Genomic DNA, 22,201 nt, shown 5'->3' on the forward strand with positions numbered 1-22,201 from the left:
TCCTACCCAGTACAGTGTTATGATGATTCTGCATTTACTATTAACTAATTTTTACTCTTATAAAATGTGAGTCAAATAAGAAAATTCAAGCTTAATGAATGAAATTTCTTATGCCCTGAACAAACTCTGTCTATCCCAACCTAGGCTATGCAGATGGCAACTGCTCAGGGAAGGCCAATGCCCTCTGGGCATAAGCCCCCTTCAGCCAATACTGAGCAGGTAAAAAGTTGGGAGAAATGGTTTTGAAATTTGGTGGAACACTGGCTTCATTTTTTAAGTCTAACCAAATATTTATTTTTTAAACTTTACTTCTAGGGTGAGAGTAATGGTAGGTAGTGTGGACCTTTAAGACTTTGTGCCTGTGGGATGTCCTTAAGTCAATTGTTGATATGCCCTCAAGGGAGATTATGGAATCTTGGCCTCTTGGTCTCTTTCTGCTTTCTCTCTCATGATGTAAACACTCACTCTGAGGAGTGGTCCAGCCATTATCACTGCTATCTATATCTGAGGCCAAACCAAAGGGGCCAACTGATTTGTAATTGAACCTCAAAATTGTTAGGTAAACAAAACTTCTCTTTTATTAGTTAACTGTCTCAAATATTTTGTTATAGTAATGACATGAATCTGGTGTGTACTTCCCCATGAGAATTTAATAATGGGATAAAAATTATCTTAGACTCTGCCATTTCATCTTATTTCTAAACTTAGAATGAATTTATTCAACAACAAAGCCAAGCATAATTTAGGATGGAGGATAGAATGGGAAATTAATTTCGACCTTGCATACAAAGTGACCTGGGAATGAATTAATGTACTGCTCCAAGGTTTCTGGTATCAAAATATCTACTATTGCCAAGCAGCCCTAGGAATATCCAAAGGAATAGAGATTGATCACGGGAACTGGCTTTGCAAATTTTTGCCCTATTGTGATAGAATTCGGACCCCTACAAGAGAAAAGTGATAGTTCTGGTGTCCATAATCTCAATACTTAAACCAAACCTATTCAAAAATTTGTTTTGACAAATGACAGAAAATGCATATTCTAGTATTATTTTTAATACTATCAAAGATGAAACATATTTTTATCTATTTCTCAATTTATTGGAAATAGCCTCTGGTTAACAATGGAGAATCAGAAAGAAATACTCAAGGTTCAACAATGCCATCTTCATTTTCTAATTGACTTTACCCAAAGGGAAAGAAAAAACATTCTCATACCTTCATGAGAGAAGGTAGTTATACAATTTAAACTGCTTGTAGAAGTTGATTTTTTTTCAACTCCACAGATATTGGGAGACAGGGGCCTTATCATTCTTTATACATTTCACAGGGATGGTTTCCATGTTTCACAAAAAAAGGAACAGAGCTGTAAAACTGCCAGAAGTCTGCTAAGATTTACCCATGGATTTCCCTTAAGGAAAGGGAAGTCAGGGCTTAGAGAGTAACTGGTCTAAAGCTCAGTCAAACTGAGGATAGTGTTAAGGCTCTCTTGGTGAATATTAAAAGAAATTTTCTCTAGATTTTTCAATCACCAATTATTTTTTCCAAAATTATTTTTAATTTGTGAAATCTGACCTTTTTAATATTTTTGTCTATTGATTTCAATGTCATTTGATTATTAAACCTTCATTTTAGATGATATTGATTACTAATGGTAAAATAGCAATTTGTTTTCCAGGGTCTCCTCTTATTTCATCATTTCTTTCATATGTATTAGAATTTTATCATAAAAAGGAGATCCTACTTATTTCTTTATCTATCTATCCATGTATCATTGATTTGGACTTATAGATTTTATATTATTCAATTATTTACTATTTAAATCTACCTATATTCTTTGTGACATCAGTGTTTGTTGGTAAAAAAAAATATTTCTTAAAACTGGCTTCTATCACATTTTTCTTGCTGTCATTATGTTTTAAAATCTCATTTTTCATAAAAAGATACCTCAGTCTCATCATGCAATGTTCATACCTCAACCACCACTGGCAAAATACCATTTATCTAGGGAACGATATTTAGAAGTAATGATATATGCACTAAGTATGCTTATTGCTGCTGGATTATCAGTGTTTACAGTGTTTTCATCAGACACAGCTCGCGTAGGTTGATGCTTGCCTCTGCTGACTTTTCTCATTCTGTATTTGTATCTCCTTTTTCCATAGGGAAAATTTTGATGCCCCCAAACCAGTATATTTATTCATTTCTTCATTCCCATGATATGCATAAAGTCAGTAATCATTTCAGAATTTCCATACCTGTACCACTACAACAAATAACCATACCAAAAACAAACAAATTTTATTTTTGTTTTTCTTTAGATTGAATGTATATAAAGTACTATGTCAAAAGTAACTGAAATTATTCTGTCTTCCAGTATGACTATGTACTTCATTTAAACTGAAATTAGGTTGATTTGTTTCTGTTTGCATTAAGATTTTGTTAGGTCTTCATCTATTTTGGTTCATTTTATGACAGTAGAACAGCAAAATATTTCTTAAAGATTAAAAGTCTTTTAAAAAGCAATACTCAGGAAAATGCTATTTTTCCATTTATTCCACTCTACTCTCCTATATACACATAGTAAATCTGTTTTATTGATTTCCAGATGCTACTCTTTGCATGTTTGAGAAACTATGTGCAGTTACACACATGTGTGCACACATATTTATTTATTTCCACCTTTTTTACACACACACACACACAAATCACACCCTACAAACTCCTTTACATTTAGGAGTCTTTTCATTTAACAATATGCACTAGAAAACATTATAAAGCACTCCATACATAACTTTTCATCATTTATTATACCTTTCTAATATCCAATTACAAATATTTAACATAGCTTATCGACTAACTCCCTATGTTTGGTAATTCTGGAAATTTTCATTTGTTACTGAACTAAAAAATACAAGCAATGACTATCAATTAATATACTTATATAATATTTTGCAATGTCATGCTAGTCTATTTTAATGAATAATGAAAAAACAGCTCAAAGTTATTAATTTTCTTTACGTTATGAAATAAGGTTATTAGAGCTAAACTATCATCTGTTTTCATGATGTTTTCTAAATAGTTCATTCAGAAGTACTTCCTGTAAAATTCTATAAAATTGAACTTGATAACACCTTTGACAATGAGTAGACTCATGTGTAAATGTCTGTGTGTGTGTGGACTAGCATGAAGAAATGTGAAGTTTGAGTACATGTTTAACAATTTACTTCTAAAATTTTGACAATCATCTTAGATTTCTGAAGTATTTTATTCATGTTTTCAATTAGCCATTCAATAGCTTATAATATGTTTCCTCCCTTTGTCCTGAATTCATATATCTTTACAAATTGATGTGAATAGTGAGTGCGCTTTTGCTTGCTTTATTGTCTATTTTATTACTTTAAGGAAAAAAGTGCTAAATTAAAAATTAAAAAGTTATTTTAAACTATTTTAATAAAAATGAGACAGTGATAAATGTATTGATAATACTGTAAAGAGTCTTTTATTTTTAAATTTTCAGGTATTTAATGAAACAAGTTGATCTTCCTTATTCTTTTACCTTGATTACAAAGTCAAGCAGTTCAAGATGAGAATTATTATAGTAAATACGTACAACTGAGTTTATGACATAATTTGTATCCAATATCATTATTAATATTTAATGTCTACCATTGTTAATGAAAAATTGAAGAAAGAAAATTACAGGCTTTTCATATTTACATTTATGAATTTCCTAAGTACATAGGAAGTTATGTTAGTATAGTTCTTCCTAGAAGTAGTTGCTTAAATTAGGAAAGTTAGAATTAAATAATTCTTTTCTTAACAGATTACTAAAAAAATGTTCACAAGGAAAAGTAGACAATAAAATTCCTTGTCTTTAAACAGTAATGACCAAAATATTTATAACACTTATGATTTGGATATAAGGTGCCCCCCAAATCTATGTTAAAGGAGGAATGTTCAGAGGTGAAATGATAGAATTGTGAGAGCTCTAAACTAATCAGTCTATCCAAGTTAGAATGGACTGGGTGGTAAATGTAGGTAGGTGGGGCTTGGCTGAAGAAGATGGGTCACTGTGGCATTCTAGTTTAACTCAATTCCATGGTCCCTTGGTCCCTTCTTCCTTCCTTGTCTCTCTTTGCTTCCTGGACACCATGAGTTGACCTGCTTTCCTCCACCATGCCCTTTGGCCATGATGAGCTGCTTCTCTTGAACCAAGAGCAATAGATCAGGCCATCCATGGACTGAGACCTCTGAAACTGTGAGCCCCAAATAAACTTTATTTCTCTAAGTTGTTTTTATAAGGTATTTTTGTCTCAGTGGAGCAAAGCTAATTAGAACAATGATTAATATCTTATTGTGCTTATTATCTGTCATTTATTTATTAAATATTCTCATTTTGAATCTTTATAGATCAATGATTTCACCTCAGACAGTACTGGTTTACACTTTTTTGTCCCAATATAGTTACTAAGTTATATATATGCACATACTTATATATTTTTAGAAATTCTAGTAGTACTTATTCCTCCAATTTAATGGAAAAATGTTCAAGTTAGTCTTTACAACTATCAAATAACCTCAGAATATGCTCAGTGAAAAAGATCAAATTCACCAGAAAATAAAATGAAACTCTTTTAATACGGTAAAAATTATACAGAAAAAATGAAAATGATTCAGGGACAAAAACCATTACATAGTCATTTCTATGACAATGCTTATGACAAAATCACCAATCATCAGGATATTAATTCAAATTTACATTAATGGAACATAATGAATGGAAGGAACATTTGAACTTTGCTGGTGTTTTGAATAAAAAAATAAGAATCAAATAAAGGGTTCCTAAATCAAGGGTGTAACACCAATGCCCTTCCAGATAGCCTTAATATGTAAGACAAAAAAGGAAAATTAATAATAGTAAAAGATATCCCATGTAAATGTTTTATATTACAGTAATAAAAGTACATCGTAAAAAGTTGGAGATTTAAAATAAGATAGTATTAACAAAAACAACTCACATTACATTGCATTTTTCTAGTTTAACTCAAAATTATTTAAAATTTTAGTGAAGCAAAATTTAGTTGTTCCTGCTCTTTTCATATAATCTTGTAATATTGTGAAGATACCTAGGTAAGTACAGAAATCTTCTCAGTTTCTTCCAGGGTTATAGTAACCTTTGAATTAAAAATAATATTGGCTCACATTATTTATTGCATACTCTGTGGTAGAGACTATGCTAGGACAACTGCCCATGTTTTCCTACCTAAAAACTTTACAGTCAGACAATGCAACAAATACCATCATTACCCTCATTTAAAGATGAGAAAATTGAGGCAAACAATTACAGGCAATTTGCTTCAAGTTACTGGAAGAGCAGATGTTGAAACCTTGAATAATTTGATTAAAAGGATCTGTAGGATTAATCTTTGCTTTTTGTTTTTGTTTGTGGTTTTTTTTTACTTTTTCCTTGAGAACTCCAGTTTGTTCATGGAAATAATTAAGCAGAAAATAAACAAATAGATATAGATGTTCTTGAATCATAAATGCAAACTTAGATTACTAAGTGAAGATATTTGCTGATAATTTTTGTATATGTGAAGGGAGAGGAGATATGAGAAGACATATCAGGAGATTTTAAAAGGAGACTGCGGAATGAAAAAGTAAGATCTTAATAATCTAACATACAAAAAGTTTTACATACTTATACTGGTAATTGAAAAGTTATAGGCACAATTGAACCAGAATTCTAAGAGTAAATTAGTAACTGCTACTGGGCAGACATTCAAAGGGAGATATTTAAAACCTGGTCAAAGCGTTTATTATTTAACTATTAGGGAGATCAATAATACTTAGAAATGATTTAAAATATAAAAGACTAATGTGAAGTCATGGAAAATAATGAAACAAAGAGAATATTTTTGAGTAAAAAGGATAAAAATTTACAAAAAAACTTTGAGTAACATCATTTAGAAGAGAAATGAAGAGGAAAAAATACTAAAATACAGAACAAAACTTGAAAATATGAATTTCATAAAAGATAAAGGAACTTAAGGAGAAAAAGTTTCAATGTCAAATTGAAGGAGACCTAGACAATGAGATCATCTGACTTCAATGAATAGTAAATTATTTGGAGGCCTTTACTAGAGACTTGATCAAATGCATGCATATTGTAGAGTTGGGATTAACAAAATAAATTTTTTTAAAAAATCATTTTTCTTAATTTAAAGTAGCTTAAGGATTTAGTTTAAAATCATAGTTAGCTTTTTCAAAATGTTTAAATGTGCATTTCAATGGGAAAACAACTCGTAGCTTGTATTTAATATTCACACTATACTGAATCCCAAATCCAGAGTGATAGTTTATAGTGAGAACAGATGAAGTAAATGCTTGCCTGTTTTATCTTTTGGTAGTTTGTTTTGCAGCACTGGGGATCAAACCCATGGACTCCTGTATGCTGAACAAACACTTTTAAATGTAGAGAAATAAGGGAAGCAGAAACAGAAGAGTGAAACAGAGAAACTAAGTTAGAAAGAAGAAAGTTCAGGAAAATCATATTGTAAGCTTAGAATCCAGGAAAATTGGAGATGAGAGCACCCACATGATATAGATAAGGTTTTTTTTTGGTATAGGGAAGAGATTATCTAAAATATCTGAAATTAGTAAGTTCTTAAGAAACCAATTGCAAGATAAATAAAATAATTTTGGATGATGACGGAATGTAAGATTTTATGATTCTTCTCTGAGTTGATTAGTAGCTAGAATGAAAAGAACTATTATGGAAAGCATTCATTAGCTAAGACCAGAAATTGGCCTGACAAGAAAGTTAAAAATTCCATTTTTGTGATACTGTCTAGGGTATTTGTGAACCCCCTGTTGAAATGACTGACCCCAAATCTAAAATTGTCATGGAAGTAAGTGAAAATCCCAAAAGGAAATGATGGATTGCATAAATATTGAGTGATTGATTCTTTAGAGGTATGATGAAGATGAGAAAGTAAATAGGTAAGAAAGAAAGAAAGAAATAGTTTCAAAGACAAGGACTCAAAACAAGAGACACTGGGCTTTGTGTTAAGAAAGTAAATGTAATTTTAAATGGTAATGTTGACTACAGTAAAATAATTAGCCAAAAATACAGTAAATAAGGAAATCAAACTAATGAGAGCCAGTGTATTAGAAATGTGAATAAGAAGTTTAGAAGATTTAGAGACTAAGGACTTTAAAGAGAGATTCAAGGGAAATTATGAAATATCCATAATAACTAGAAAAAGAATGATAAAATAATTTCATTCTTGACATGATACCTTGCATATGACTACAGTAACCAAGGGAGTGTGGAACTGGCAGGCTAGACTCAAGGATAAATTAAACAGGATAGAAAATTTGAAAAATAGATTCAAACAAATATTTGCAATAAATTTTGGACAAAAACACGGTTGTAATTCAATGGAGATGGCATAGACTGTTCAACAAATGGTGCTCGAGCATTGAGGATCCACCAGCAATACAAAAAAAAAAATTATATACATATAATATATAATATAATCTTTAAATAGTAAATATACTAATATATATTTAATATATATCCTTTAATATATATATATATTAAATATATATATATCAGTGCCCACATAGTCTTAAAAATAAAATACAAAGCTAGGACCTCTAGAAATAAACAAACAAACAAGCATAAGATCATGCTTTTAGGACCTAGAACTAAATTCTTAATTTGACACCAGAAGCGCAATTGGTCAAGATGAAAATTGATAAATTGGACCTCATCAAAATAATGAAGTGGATGAAAAACATTGATATATTTATATTTCCAAATTAAATATTAACAGAAAATATTTATAAATTACATATCTGATGTGATCCTTGAACATAGAATACACAAGTATCTCTCAAAACTCAACAAAGAAAACTATAAGAAGATAAAAAAAATCTGCATAAACAATTCACAGAAAAAGACATGCAAATGGAAAAAATAGCAAGGAAAGTTGTTCAATATCATTATTCATTAGAGAAATAGAAATTAAATCTATCCTGGGATATCATGACACTTTATCAGAAAGGAAAAACTTTGAGAATGAAAAAAAAATTGAGTTATTTTATATCAATGCCCTTCAACTTAGAAAGAGCTTTATTACTGAAGTCTAACTACCTAATATGTATGAATGTCTGATTTTTTTTTTAAAGAGAGAGAGAGAGAGAGAATTCTTTAATATTTATTTTTGTTTTCAGTGGACACAACATCTTTGTTTGTATGTGGTGCTGTGGATCGAACCTGCATGCATGCCAGGTGAGCACTCTACCGATTGAGCCACATCCCCAGCCCCCGAATGTCTGAATTTATTCTCTTTTTATTAGAAGGACATGTTTAATATTTACCTAATTGTTTTTAATAAGAAACGTGTTAATAAAAACGCTTGTTTCTACCATGGTGTCATCTTTTTTATGTCAGCCAATTAATGAAAATTTTATTGTTTAGAAGAGATAGAATTAAAGACATAAAGTAAATGAAGGATAATAAAGATTATATTTTCTTATAGTTATACTAATAGAAACTAAATCCATAATGAGTGATTTTGAATTATCTTATGACTGATGCCTAGATAATAGTGAAAAAATTGAATTTAACTACTTATAGTTTAGAATGCTAATTTTCTAGAGTAGAATAATTTTTAATGTAAAACAAATTATTAGGCAATTAGTGTAAGTGCAAATTGTTATAAATTCTAAAAATAAAAGACGTTAACATAAATGGTCTAATGTTTATCATTCTTGTTTTTGATTTGGAAGCTGTTTATAATGTAGAAATATATAATAATTTTCACTTAATGCATTTTTCTTAAAAATAATTTGTAGTAGCTATGAAACTGGCCCTTTCACTCTAGGACTACCACTAGTAGCATAAAATTATTAGGACTAATTTAGTAGACAAGAAAATGAAATATACACTATTTATTATTTTAAAATGCTTTAATGGATGCGATGTTTCTGAAGTACTGAGTCACTACAATTAATTTTGAAGTATTTCAAAATATTTTATTTTTATCTTATAAAAGGGTGGTAAAAGTGAAGCATTGTTGAGATAAAAACAATTTTATAGGTAAAGAAACAAACATTTTATTATATTTTTAACAAAATCGTACATTTTTGCTCTAGATGAAACCTATTTTGAAAACTTAAAAGTGGCTTATTAGGACAAACTGAGTTTGTGGAAAAACTTATATATACTTAATTATATAATATACTGAATAAATGTTATCATTTTAATACAAATTTATGTTTAGATCCCAATTTCTCCAGAAATACTCCTAAACTTACTGATCAAAGACAAATTTTTTTACCAATATACTATTCTTAAATGGTGTTAAGCTATACACAAGTAGGCAGAACATCATAATTAAATATGTAGATATGGTCTTATGGGAAAATGAGAAATATCAAACAAACTGTGGCTTATTTATCCCAAAGCATAATCAGTACCTCAGAGTTTGCTATTCATGTTTTGCTCATCCTTTGCTAGAATTATAGTAAAGATTTTTTATTGCTATGTTCACTATTTTACAGTTAATGTTATAGCATGGACATGTATGTTTCTCAAAAAATAACTGATTATGTTTATTCAATCATGGTCTCTACATCATCCATCTGAATAATAGACCTACATAAAGATTAAACTTCAACTCTTTCCTGAGTTTGAATTTTTAGTGAAAGAAAATTTAATTATTAGCTATATATATCATGTGTTCTTTGTGCATTTATCAATTAATAGAAAATTAGGTTCTTTTCATTCTTGGCTATTATGAATTATGCTACAATAAACATGGGAGTGAAGGTGTCTCTTCAACAGATTAATTTCATTTTCTGAACTATAAACACACATTAGTCCTCTCCTATCCAGTTTTACTTTTTGACTTTTCAGTTACCTGAGAGCAATTATGATCCATTAATGCTAATTGGAGTATTTTTGAGATAAAAATTCATGAGTATTAAATTGTACATTTAATAAAGACATTTTGCACCAAGCTGTTTCATCCTCATCACGGCATGAATTATTCCTTTATCCACTGAATCCACAATGTATGTCCTGCTCTTCAGTTAATCACTTTGTAGTTATCTCAGTTATCAGATTGAATGTCATAGTATCCAAATTCTTGCATTCAAGTAACATTTATTTGACTTAATAATGTCCCCAGAGTGCAAGAGTAGTGATGCTGGCAATTTCAATGCCAAAGGAAAGCTATAAAGTCCTTGCATTGAGTCAAATGGTAAAAGATCTTGATTTAAAAGTTCTTGATTTTTAAAAAAAATGTTGTGTGCTAAGGTTGTTAAACTATACAATAAAAATGAATCTTTAATATGAGAATTTGTAAGTACAAAAAATTATGCTAAGTTTGTTTTCATACCTCAAGATGTTAAATTATAGTGACAAAGTGTGTTATATATTTGGTAAAGATGGAAAAGATCTTTTATAACATGTTTTGGTAACATATGTGATTTTAGACTTTCACTGAACATCTTAGAATATATTCCCCATAACTAAGATAGAGGGGGAATAGTATACTATGGGAAAACAAATCAGATTTTATAGAAATAGAAAAAGGAAGAAAGAAAGACTCATACATACACAGATAGATATGAAGAGATAAGGAAGTTGAGAAGTAAGACAGAAAGAGAGATTGACCCGGCACATAAATGAACTTGTCCTATTTTGGTTCAGGATGAGACTGAACACAATCAATAATGAATATAAAAAAAGAATCAATAAACACTAGCCTGGGATTTTTTTTGAACAGATTAGTCAAAATTGCTGACTTTTGGCTATCTCACTCACATAGTAGATATAAAAGAGATTGGATAAAGAGAGAGGCAATGTTTCAAATATTTCTTTTGGGAGGGATGTCTTATAAGCACCTACAGTCTGATGGCACAAAGTAGCACCAAGTAGAGGGCTTGATAAATCTCTGCTGCATTAAAAGACACACATAAGATTTATTCCTGCCTCCAACTGGGAAATCTCGAGAGACAGGTAATAAGAGAAATGGAATAGATACTTGATTAACTGGATGGAGAAGAATTTCTAAGGTTGAAAATGGCACATGCTTCTAGAGTATCAATATCTCTCATGAATTAGATTGCATTTTAAACATAGGACAATTTTCAAAAGTACAAAGCAACATTATGACAATATAAGGCGACACCATTCTATCTCCCTTAATTTACCTAATTCAACTATTTCAACCTTATTTTAATCACAGTACTTAGCAAAATAAAAGAGGATAGGTAAAGATATAAGGGACAAACAACACTACTCTCTCCCATGCCATACGCCAGTGAGAGACATCACAAAAGAGTAAAGGTGGATCTCATTTTAAATCAGGTGTGATATTGGAATTGTTATGAGAATAGGAAGCATGTAATCAGACAATTGAAAATGTGCTATAATGCTACTGTGAGACATTGTATCATAATAATAAACAAAATAATGAGGATGCCTGAGTTTGAGCTGTGAATAAATATAGAACTTTATTGTTGAACTGATTTTTATTTTATATTTTTAATATTTATTTTTAGTTGTAGTTGGACAAAATACCTTTATTTCACTTATTTATTTTTATGTGGTGCTGAGGATTGAACCCAGGGTCTCGCACATGTGAGGTGAGTGCTCTACCGCTGAGCCACAACCACAGCCCTTGAACTGATTTTTAAAAGGTGAGAAACGTAAAATTACTTTCTGATTATGTTAATGAATTGGGGTTCCTTAATGTGCAATATACAAATCATTTGTGCTTTCAAGAACAAAAATGTAGAAATATCTATGTTCAGAGTATTAAGAATTTATACCAATCCATCAGACCCAAGTATATAGTGAACAAACTGACACTTGCTCAAATCTTATCTCTAACTCATCCATAGCTCTTAATACTGTGGATAATAGACAAAAAAAAAAGTGATATGGTCAAACCTCTATGTAAAAGCCCATCAATTCAGTGGGCTTTTTTAATACAAATGAGTCTTTTTTCAGGCAATTCAGATAATATAAATTTAGTTTTTGAAAAGCAAATAATCATTTCACATTTATTTCTTCTTCTCCCTTGGCAATTACCTGTTTCCAGATATTAAAGAAGGAGTTGATTTGTTCAGGGTAGGAGTGTGCTTCTAACTTACCTGCATCTATTGCTGAAGTGTTTACATGAACCATACCCTACAGGGTCGAGATCTAAACATTTTTTATTCTTATTTCTGGGGGCTAAAAGTCCTCTTCAAAACTGCAAGTTCACTGGTATGCTCCTAGCCAATCTTCTCTCCTCATTCAGTGAGACACAGATATTATTTGAGTGTTCTCTAGACGACATCACATGGTGTGGGAATTGCAAGGGCTGCTCTCTCAGGCTCCTGCTCATCTTGGTGTTATCCTACCATATAAACTGGATATTCGTAAAAGGAGGTGTTCCTGGCTTTTGCTTATTCTTTGAATGCATGTGTCCAACCAAACTTGGTATAAGAATCTAATACCCAATGTGTAGTATTAAGAGGTTAAACATTTTGCAAAGTGATTTAGTCACGAGATATCCACTTATGAATGAGTCAGTGTTCTCATAAAAGAATTTTTGGAATGCTATCATGCCTATGGCCCTTCAAAGATAGAATGATACAGCAATAAAGTTCCATCTTGCAAGCAGAGAGAAGAGTTTACCACACCTGGAATTTATTGGAACCTTGATCTTGTACTTCCTACCTATTGAAATGTACAAAATGAATTTTTATTATTTAAAAAATACAAGTCTATGATACTTTGTTCTAGCATCACAAATGAAATAAATTAGATTTTTTTTCTCCAAGTTCTAGGCAGAAAGCAGGACATTCATCTCAAAACTATCTAGGGTTTCTTTGTACCCCACTTAAGGTTTTATTTCAGAATGGTACAAAATAAAAACCTTTATTCTCACTGACAATAACAACATTTTAAGTGTTAGTCAACTCACTTTTGTTTCCAATTAAATACAAATATAAAATACATGGGAAAATTTCTAAATAACAGACATAGTGAAATTATTCTATTTTAAAGTAATAAAATGGCAAAAAAGTGTTTATACATACTGAACATGTGGGTGTATAATAGAATATTTTATCAAGGAATTTATCCTATGATGTGATATATATATATATATATATATATATATATATATATATATATATATACATACACACACACACACACACACATATATATGTATATGTGTGCATATATCTGTTCATATATAACATATGAACACATGCATGAACATATACTACTTTAACATATACATATTATATCAATACTATATATATACACAATACTATATATATACACAAGAGTTTCCATTAAAAAATAATCAATGAAATACATCAAATTCAATAAGACTAAAACTCCAAAATAAGATGTAATTAAATATTTGGAGGATTGTGGTAAATGCGAAGAAAAAATACAATTGCAATATTAGAATTCTATTTATAAGACTATATTTTTGTTTGCAAAAAGTATAAAACATTAGGTCACAAATAAGCCAAAATAAATATTAACTGTGTTTTGTTTTGTTTAATTGTGTTCATATGTATGTGTAAGTTTTGTATATGTTTATAAATTACTATGTACTTTACAACCTTATTGTATGATCAACAATCAACAAGTCTGATCAAACTTATTATGCTAAATACACATTATCCTTGGCATACCTTTCTTCCTAGGATCATTTACTCACTCCACCTTTCTTTCCTTTCACTAGCCCATGAGTAAATTATCTTCATTTTCCTAATCCTAGGGAATATCTAGTACATTCTACTTAGTTTCATTGTTTAAATTCAAAAGCAAGTATGTGAATAAATTGGGACCAGTACAGATAATTCCCATGGAAGTCTTTAGGAAAGGGAAGGTGATAAACTGGAAAAGCATAATCAGCATCAGCTCTGCAATCCATTGTTTCTATTTGAAGGGTTGTGTGTCCTGGAGAAATAGGCAAAAATAAAAAGTGATATGGTCAAACCTCTATGTAAATATGCTAATTACAGGCTTCTAGGCAAACACACGATGCTATTTACTAATAGAGGAGGTTTATGGAAGGTATCTGACTTGTCTAAAATTGCTTATGGTAAATAATTACAGAACATAAGGTTTTTAGTTTGTGGATACCTGGAAAAAAGACATATAACCACTTGAGTAATAAATGAAGAGATGTCCATCCTGAATATGTAATTCGTTCATATGCATTAGGTAGAAATATAACATTATTCTGGTCAGAGTATGTCCTAATGCGACAATGACAGACTCACTTATGTGTGCTAATAGTCTCAAATCTCCCTTTTTTCCCCACATAGCTTCTAGTTATCTATGTCCTTGAAATTATTAGGAAAGGTTAGTACTGCGTAATATCTCAGATTAATCTGAATCTGACTTGACAATTTGATCCTTCTGTTATCTTAGATACATATATAACATTTTTTATTTCTCAAATATAGAAGGTATTAAGCATTTCTATTTATGTACATATAGCATGATTGAAAAACATCATTATGTTGATTTATCTGATTTTATTATTTCTATGTAATAAAGGAGATTATGAAATTTTGCAAAACATAAAAAGTAATGTACTTCATTAAGCATTTATTGTGAAGCAATTACATTACTCAAGAATTTTTGCTTTTTTTGGTTCTGTCCGTAAATAGTATTTTGAAAAATATGAAACCTACTGAAAACTGAATAGACTAGCCAATGAACTCAAATACATTCTTTGCTTGGATTTATAATTAGTGAGTAGTTTAAGTGTGTGTTTTTTCTCTGTTATGGTTTGGATACGAAAAATCCCCCAAAAGCTTATTAGATTATGAGTGCTATAATATAATTTATGTATTGAGGATTTGATGAATTTGCTGTTTAAATGAAAAAAAAAAAAAAAACAGGGTGGTACCTGTAGGCAGGTGGAGCATGATGGAAGAAGTAAGTCACTTAGGGTATGCCCTGGAAAGGTTTATCTTCTCAGAAGCCCTATTCCCTCTATGCCCCTCTCTCTGCTCCCTGGTCACTATGAACTTAGTACTTTCCTCTTCCATACACTTTTTATATAATACTGTTCTTTACCTCAGGCCCAGAGCAATGGAGCCACTCAACCATGTACTGACCCTCTGAAACCATAAACCAAAATAAATCTTGCTTCTCTAAGTTGTTAAGGTCAGGTACTTTGGTCCCAGCAAGGCAAAGCTGACTGACATAGAAACTGGTATCAAGAAATGGGATAGCTCCTGTTACTAACCTTACCAGGTGGTTCAGAAGCCTTTGTAACTGGTTTATGGGAGGAATTTGGGAAAGTTTTGAGATGTACATGGAGATACCTTAGCATATACTAAGCAGAGATTAATGGGCGATTCTAGTGGGCACTTAGAAGACCAGAATGCCCAGTGGAAATGGGGAAAGAAAAGACTCTGCTCATGAGGTTTCATAGAGGAATAAAGATAGACTATTGGCCATTGATATTATATCCTGACAAAGAAGTTCTCTACATCTTATTAATGTCCTGAGACTTTCTCTGAGGCTGAATTTAAAGGTGATGAACTAAGTAATCTGGCAGAGGTAATTTTAAGGCAGCACAATATTCAGGCAGTAGCATGAATATTACTAGCAGATTTTAGCCATGTTTCCTGTGAGAATCAAGATTAAAAACAGAGAAAGCTTTGAAAGACTTGCAGTTTGTCAAGAAAAGAAGAAGCATATGTGAAATTGGGGCCCCCCAAAAATGTGGTTGTTGAAGAGCTTACTACAGAGCCACTAAGTACTTTCCATAGAGATAAATGTGAAAGATATACTGAAGGCATTTCAGGAATCATTAGAATCACACCCATTGCAGACTCAAGTGTGTAGAAGTGAAAAGTAATTTAGGGGATGTTAGGGGCACCCAGCTCACCCAGGGGTAACTAGAAATTTGTTTCCCCAGGATTCATTTAATCATGCTCAGCCACCTAGGCACTCATAAACCATGGCAGCCATGGTCCAAAGCTATAGCTTGAGCTGGCTGCAGACCTTGGATTGCCACTGTAGTGCTGGTTGTTCAGGAATGCAGAATGTTAGAGTTAATGAGTCTTGGGGTTTTCATTGAGATTTCAGAAGAAGGTCTGGAAGGTCAAGTGGAGCAGGATCAGAATCCCTGCCAGAAGCCCCTGGGAGTGCAATGCATAAAGTACTGAGATGGAAGCCAAAACTGACATGGAGAACCCAGGGATTAAGAAACCAGTAACAGGAAACATCTGCTGAGGAAAGCTGCCAGCTATGGACACAGGCAGCCTAAGAGAGAGACCATGTGGAGTAAAACCAGCAAAGTCATAGGGGCAAAGTAGCACAAGCCCTTTGGAGACTACGCCTCACCATCACCACCATGTGCTCTGGTTGCATTACACGAAGCTACAGGACAAGTTTCCTCATCTGGGTTTCAGTCTTGCCTTGATGTTCTTCCTGTGCACATATTCATGCCCTTTAGAATGAAATGTTTACTCTGTGTCACTATATATTGGATCTATATAACTTGCTTTTGATCTTTATAGGAGCTCAGAGTCAAGAGTTTGCCTTAGGGCTCAGATGAGATTTTTGACTTGAACTCATGGGAAATGCTGAAACTACTAAGACTCAGATATTTGGAGATGGACTAAATGTATTGTCTCACTGTGAGATGAACATGGGCTATTGAGGATCAGAAGGGGAATTTTGTGCTTAGGATATGAGGTGTCCACTCAAAGCTCATGATTTTATTATGAGAGTTGCAATCTAATCTGTGGGTAAATCCATTTGATGAATTGAAAATGTGAAGGGACTATAGTTCCGTAGGCAGTTAGAATATGGCTGCAGGAAGTCGGTCACAGGGGACATGATTTGTGGGTTTATATTTTGTCCCAGGTATCTCAGTGTTATTCCTTTTTTGCTTCCTGGCTGTCAAGAGCTAAGCAACATTCCTCTGCCATGTCCTTCCTTTATGATGCTCGGCTTCACCTCAGGCCCAGAGGAATAGAGGCAGACTACCATTCACTGAACTTCTGAAACTGTGAGCCGAAATTACAATTTCCTCTTTTAAGCTGTTCTTGTCAGGTGTTTTGGTCACAGCAACAAAAAGCTAACTAACACAAAAAGCCTCTCTTTATATATACTTCATTTTGCTCAAAGTCTCTCTATATATTTATCCTTTATTTCTCTCTCTCTCTCTCTCTCTTATATACACACACATATATTCTATGATGCTTTACCTCTGAATATTTCACCACTTATTTCTTAAAACTGTTGCTAACTATGGACACTTATCAATATTATATCCAAGGAAATGAGCATTTATACCATAATGTTATTTGATATAGAACCTACACTGATTTATTTTATTCCAAATTTCTCAATGATATCTTTACAGCTCCTCTTAGTTTCAGCTAATGAATTTTGATGACTCTCACTTTTTTGGTGACACATACCTAATTCAAACTAACTAAACTATAAAAAGGAGATGTATCACATTATATATATGAGGATATAGAGATGTATTACAGGCAGATCTCTACCTAAGGGCTCAACATTATCAAGTCTCCCCATCAACTTCATCTTTTCATTTTGTTCTTGTTTGTTTCTTTCTCATGAAGGATTTGTTAATATTTTGTAAATATAGTTTACAACATTCTTGCAGTTTAGAGTGTAAAGAAAGTAATGCTTCTCAGAGAAGAACTCCAGCAATCATCTCAAGGATTCATTTTCATTAGTCAAAAAGACATTTGGATGGTGTGCTTATTCCTGAAATGATCTTATTATTCAGGATTGGGGATCACAGGTAATCTTTGAGTCCAGCATGAGATTAATTCAGCCTAAAGCATAGTGTATAAAATGTAACTACACAATTATCATTATATTTGGGATATTTTGTTGTTGTTGTCATTATGTGGCTGAAAGACTCAAGAATAGGCTGCCTCCAGGTTAAATGGTGAAGGATGGAGAGGTTGTCCAAAAGGGAAAAAATATTCAGCTCATTTTAAAGCAATATAAGGTAACCTTAACCCTTACCCTAACCCTAACCCTAACCCGTACAATCTTGCACTAAGAATTTAAAGATGAGTGAATACTCTAAGAAGCTCACACTGTAGTAGGGGAAGAAAGGTACAAACAAATGTAGATAGTATTGCACACCAAGCACATTAATAAAGTTATTTAGTGTGAATAAAAAGCAAAAAAAAATTAATTTTGAACCAGGTGTGGTGGCGTACACCTGTAATCCCAGCAGCTCTGTAAATTGAGGCAGGAGCATTGTGAGTTTAAAGCCAGCCTCAGCAAAAGCGAGACACTAAGCAATTCAGTGAGACCCTGTCTCTAAATAAAATACAAAAAAGGATTTGGCTTGGTGATGAAGTGTCCTTGAGTTTAATCCCTGGAATAATAATAATAATAATTATTATTATTATTATTAATATTGATGATTTTTATCAATCCAAAAGCTCTACCTTCAGATATGGAATAAACAGAATACTTATTTCTGCCATTCATTCACATAAAATGTAACTACACAATTATCATTATGTTTGAGATATTCTGTTGTTGTCATTATGTGGTTGAAAGACTCCAGAACAGGCTGCCTCCAGGTTTAATGGTGAAGAGTTTATATTATTTCAGTTCCACTGTTGATAATTTTTCCCTGGCTATTCTGCTAAACATTGAAATAAAAGAGTGCTCTTGCTCTCAAGAAGCTTAAAGTTCACTGAGGTTGCAACACAAAATTGCTTCAGTTGTGACGCCTTTATTATTTATGGGTGCCAAGCACTTGTTCTTCTACTTGACTTCACCTATTTCTCATTTCCTGCAGATGGCCTGTGTGCTCTTGGTATCTATTTTATTCTGAATTGTATGTCATATTTTGTTCCTGTTTGTCTAAATTCTGGCCCCCTCACTTTGCTGGTCCCAATTCTTCATGTATGCTCTTTACTTTCTTTCCAAATTTTCCCTTGTGACTCATTGGTATGATCTTTTGTTAGATGCATTTAATGACTTAGAATAGAATTGAAAATAAATGGTGCTTTAACACCTCCATCAATGACAATTTAAAAAATAATGTCATAATGTCCTTATATATTAGTATGTCATCTTTTATGTGTTTGCTAATTATAAATACAAGCTATTCTTTGATAAAATTTGGATTAATAAACACATTATTTTTTAAATTATCATTTTTAGAGTTCTTATTGCTAGAAATAACATGGTTTTTCACATTTTCACATAGATGTATTCATGTTCAGCTTTATTAATTTCCTTGAAATTAATTTTCAGGAATTGTGTTGCAACATTCATAAAAATGTTAAAGATTTCTTTTAGCAATTTTTCAAATTGTCCTCTAAAAATTTTGATAAATTTTTATTTTCACTAGTAGCATGTAAAAGTGTCTCTTACCTGATCTTTCATTATTTGTAATTTATTTCAAATTTTAGCAAAATTGAAATGCATATATATAGCAGCTAGATTCACTTTATAATTATTTATTAGTGACACTGAACATTTTTACATAGATAATAGCTTGAATTTCTTTTCATATTACATGCTTATTGTTATTTTAACTAAAGTTTTTGTTAAAATAATAAGAATGAGCTCACCAATTTATCTCTGCACTGAGCAATATATAAATGCTAATCTATTGTCTAACTTATTATTGAGAAATATTTCTTTAATATACTTTTTTGGTTTTTAAAAGTTTTATTTGTGTTTTAAACATAAGCATATATATTTAGGGATAGTGAATCTATTTCATGTCTCATTAGTTTTCCTATCATGATAAGCTTCTTTTTAAAAATACCTTTATCTTATTTATTTATATGTGGTGCTGACGATCGAAACCAGGGCCTTGCATGTGCTATGCAAGCGCTCTACCACTGAGCCACACCCCAGCCCCTGATAAGCTTCTTATAAAAGTTAAATTGATCATTTTTTTGTCAAAAAATATTTTATATATATTTAAACATCTCTACAAATAATGAAAATAATTTTGTTATACATTAAAACTATGACTGTATTTTCTATAAATACTTCTGATGACAGATTATTCGTAAGAAGAATACAGTGTTTCAGGATGAAAGAGTTAATTTTGTCTGTCTTTCTCTTCTACTACTAAATTATCTCATTTATGTTTTGGCCAAAGTGCAAAGCTGAGATGTCCATTTGATGTCAATATTCATGTCATTTTTTAATAATTCACCCTCATTAAAGTTGTGGTTGTGTTGATATTTCTTCGATAAGCCTTTCAAATATTCTTATTCTTTTTAGTCATTAAAGCATTTTTCCCTAAAATTACCCCTAATGATGTAACATTTGATGGCATTATACATTTTATGCATATTAACTATATTTTGATGAATTATCTATCTGTAGTAATTTTCTTCCAGCCAATGTAACCACAAATTCCTAGGAACAGAGTTTTCAAATAGCAAAAGACAATAAGGATTAACAACTATTTTGTGACTTCCAACTATCCAATTTAGTGCTTACTGTTTTAGACCTTGTGAAATACGTGATGTATAAGGATGGAGGCTGGTAAACAAAATGTGTTTCCTTTCCATAAAATTGAAAAAAGCCCTGTATTCCTGAATTATAGATGATCTTAGACCTGTCAGCTTCTATTCAATTTAGTTTGATGGCAGTTAAACACTACAAATTCAACCTTTATATCTGCTACTATCTATAACAACTTGCTCTGAGTACTAAAGAAAAGAGGAGACTGAGTTTGGAAACTTTACTGGATAGAAGTGAAAAATTAAATAATCAACTCTAGGTTGGAGAAAAGTGATGATGGAAAAAAAATAGCACACTAGGATATATATTCCCCTAGGAAGTTAAAACCTAGGAAGTATCTAATGTGTGGAGAATCTTCCTGAGTAGATCATGTCAATGACTGAAAGCTTCAGTTATAGCAGAACAGATTGCTCTAGGGGCCAAATTAACACATCATTGTTAATTCACATTGCTAAATGGGAGGTATCCATAGCTATAATCATCCACTTGAAAGTAAAAAGCTACACTTTTTAATACAAATAAGTACATACTTTGGAGTAATGCCACACAGAAACTTTTAAAAGGCTTTTGAAAATCTCTTCAGTAATAACTAACTTCTTTAGAAACCCAAATTTGCATCAAAGGAGACATTTGTTTACTATAAACTCTCCTCATGGTACACTTTTAGCTGTCACCACCTTTGCTTTCAAGGACTCTTTGAAGTGCCAATTGTTAACTACCAGAAGCTTTCAGGCTTTGGAAACTAGCTGTAGTGTTTTCTATCAACTCTATTATTTTTGAAAGATCAAAGAACCTACTTGCATGGAGCCATATATTGTAGATGTCAAAAAAAAAATATTTACTTTGTTACTGGTTTTATTCCATAGCTAGTATGTAATAACAGGGAAAACAATAAAATTATTTACATAAACATCATAGACTTTTTCACAGAACACATTAAATACTGGGAGCTGTTTTAAAGAGAAAATTTTTAACTATTCTTGTCTTTTGAAAAATAAAACAAAAATGGAACTCATAGACAAGAAAACAGAGGAAGATGTTGAACTTTTAACCGATTAGGAGTTGTATTTAAAAATTATAAAAATAGTATTTATATATCTAAATAAATACCAAAGTGGAACTTAAGGTTACTTTTACTTATGAAAATGCAATCAAGGTTTTATTAGATTCTATTGGAATGTTACTTAAAATATATCACCTCTAAAACTATGAAAGATCAACAAAAGTGTTTCTGCACTTGTTATTTTTAGATTTTAGGTGTTCCCCAAAAGCTCATATGTGAAACAATGCAAGAAAATTAAGAAGTAAATGACTGGGTTATGAGAGACTTGACCTAATCAATGCATTAAATCCCAGATAGGGATTAACTCGGTGATACTTATAGGAAGGTAGGTGTGGCTGGAGAAGGTGGGTCATTGGGGACATGCATCTAGTCTAGGGTATATATTTTGTGGGCGGGGAGGGGAGTGTCTCTCTGCTTCCTGATGCTATATTTTGAACCACTTTCCTCTGCCACACTCTTCCACTATGACATTCTGCCTCTTCTTGGGACCCAAAGAATGAAGTCAGCAGTCTCTGGACAAAAACTCCTGAAACCATGACCCCCAAAATAAACTTTTCCTTCTTTAATTATTTTTGCCAGATCTC

The sequence above is a fragment of the Callospermophilus lateralis genome, unplaced genomic scaffold, assembly GCF_048772815.1.
Source record: "Callospermophilus lateralis isolate mCalLat2 unplaced genomic scaffold, mCalLat2.hap1 Scaffold_73, whole genome shotgun sequence".
In the NCBI taxonomy this organism is placed as follows: domain Eukaryota; kingdom Metazoa; phylum Chordata; class Mammalia; order Rodentia; family Sciuridae; genus Callospermophilus; species Callospermophilus lateralis.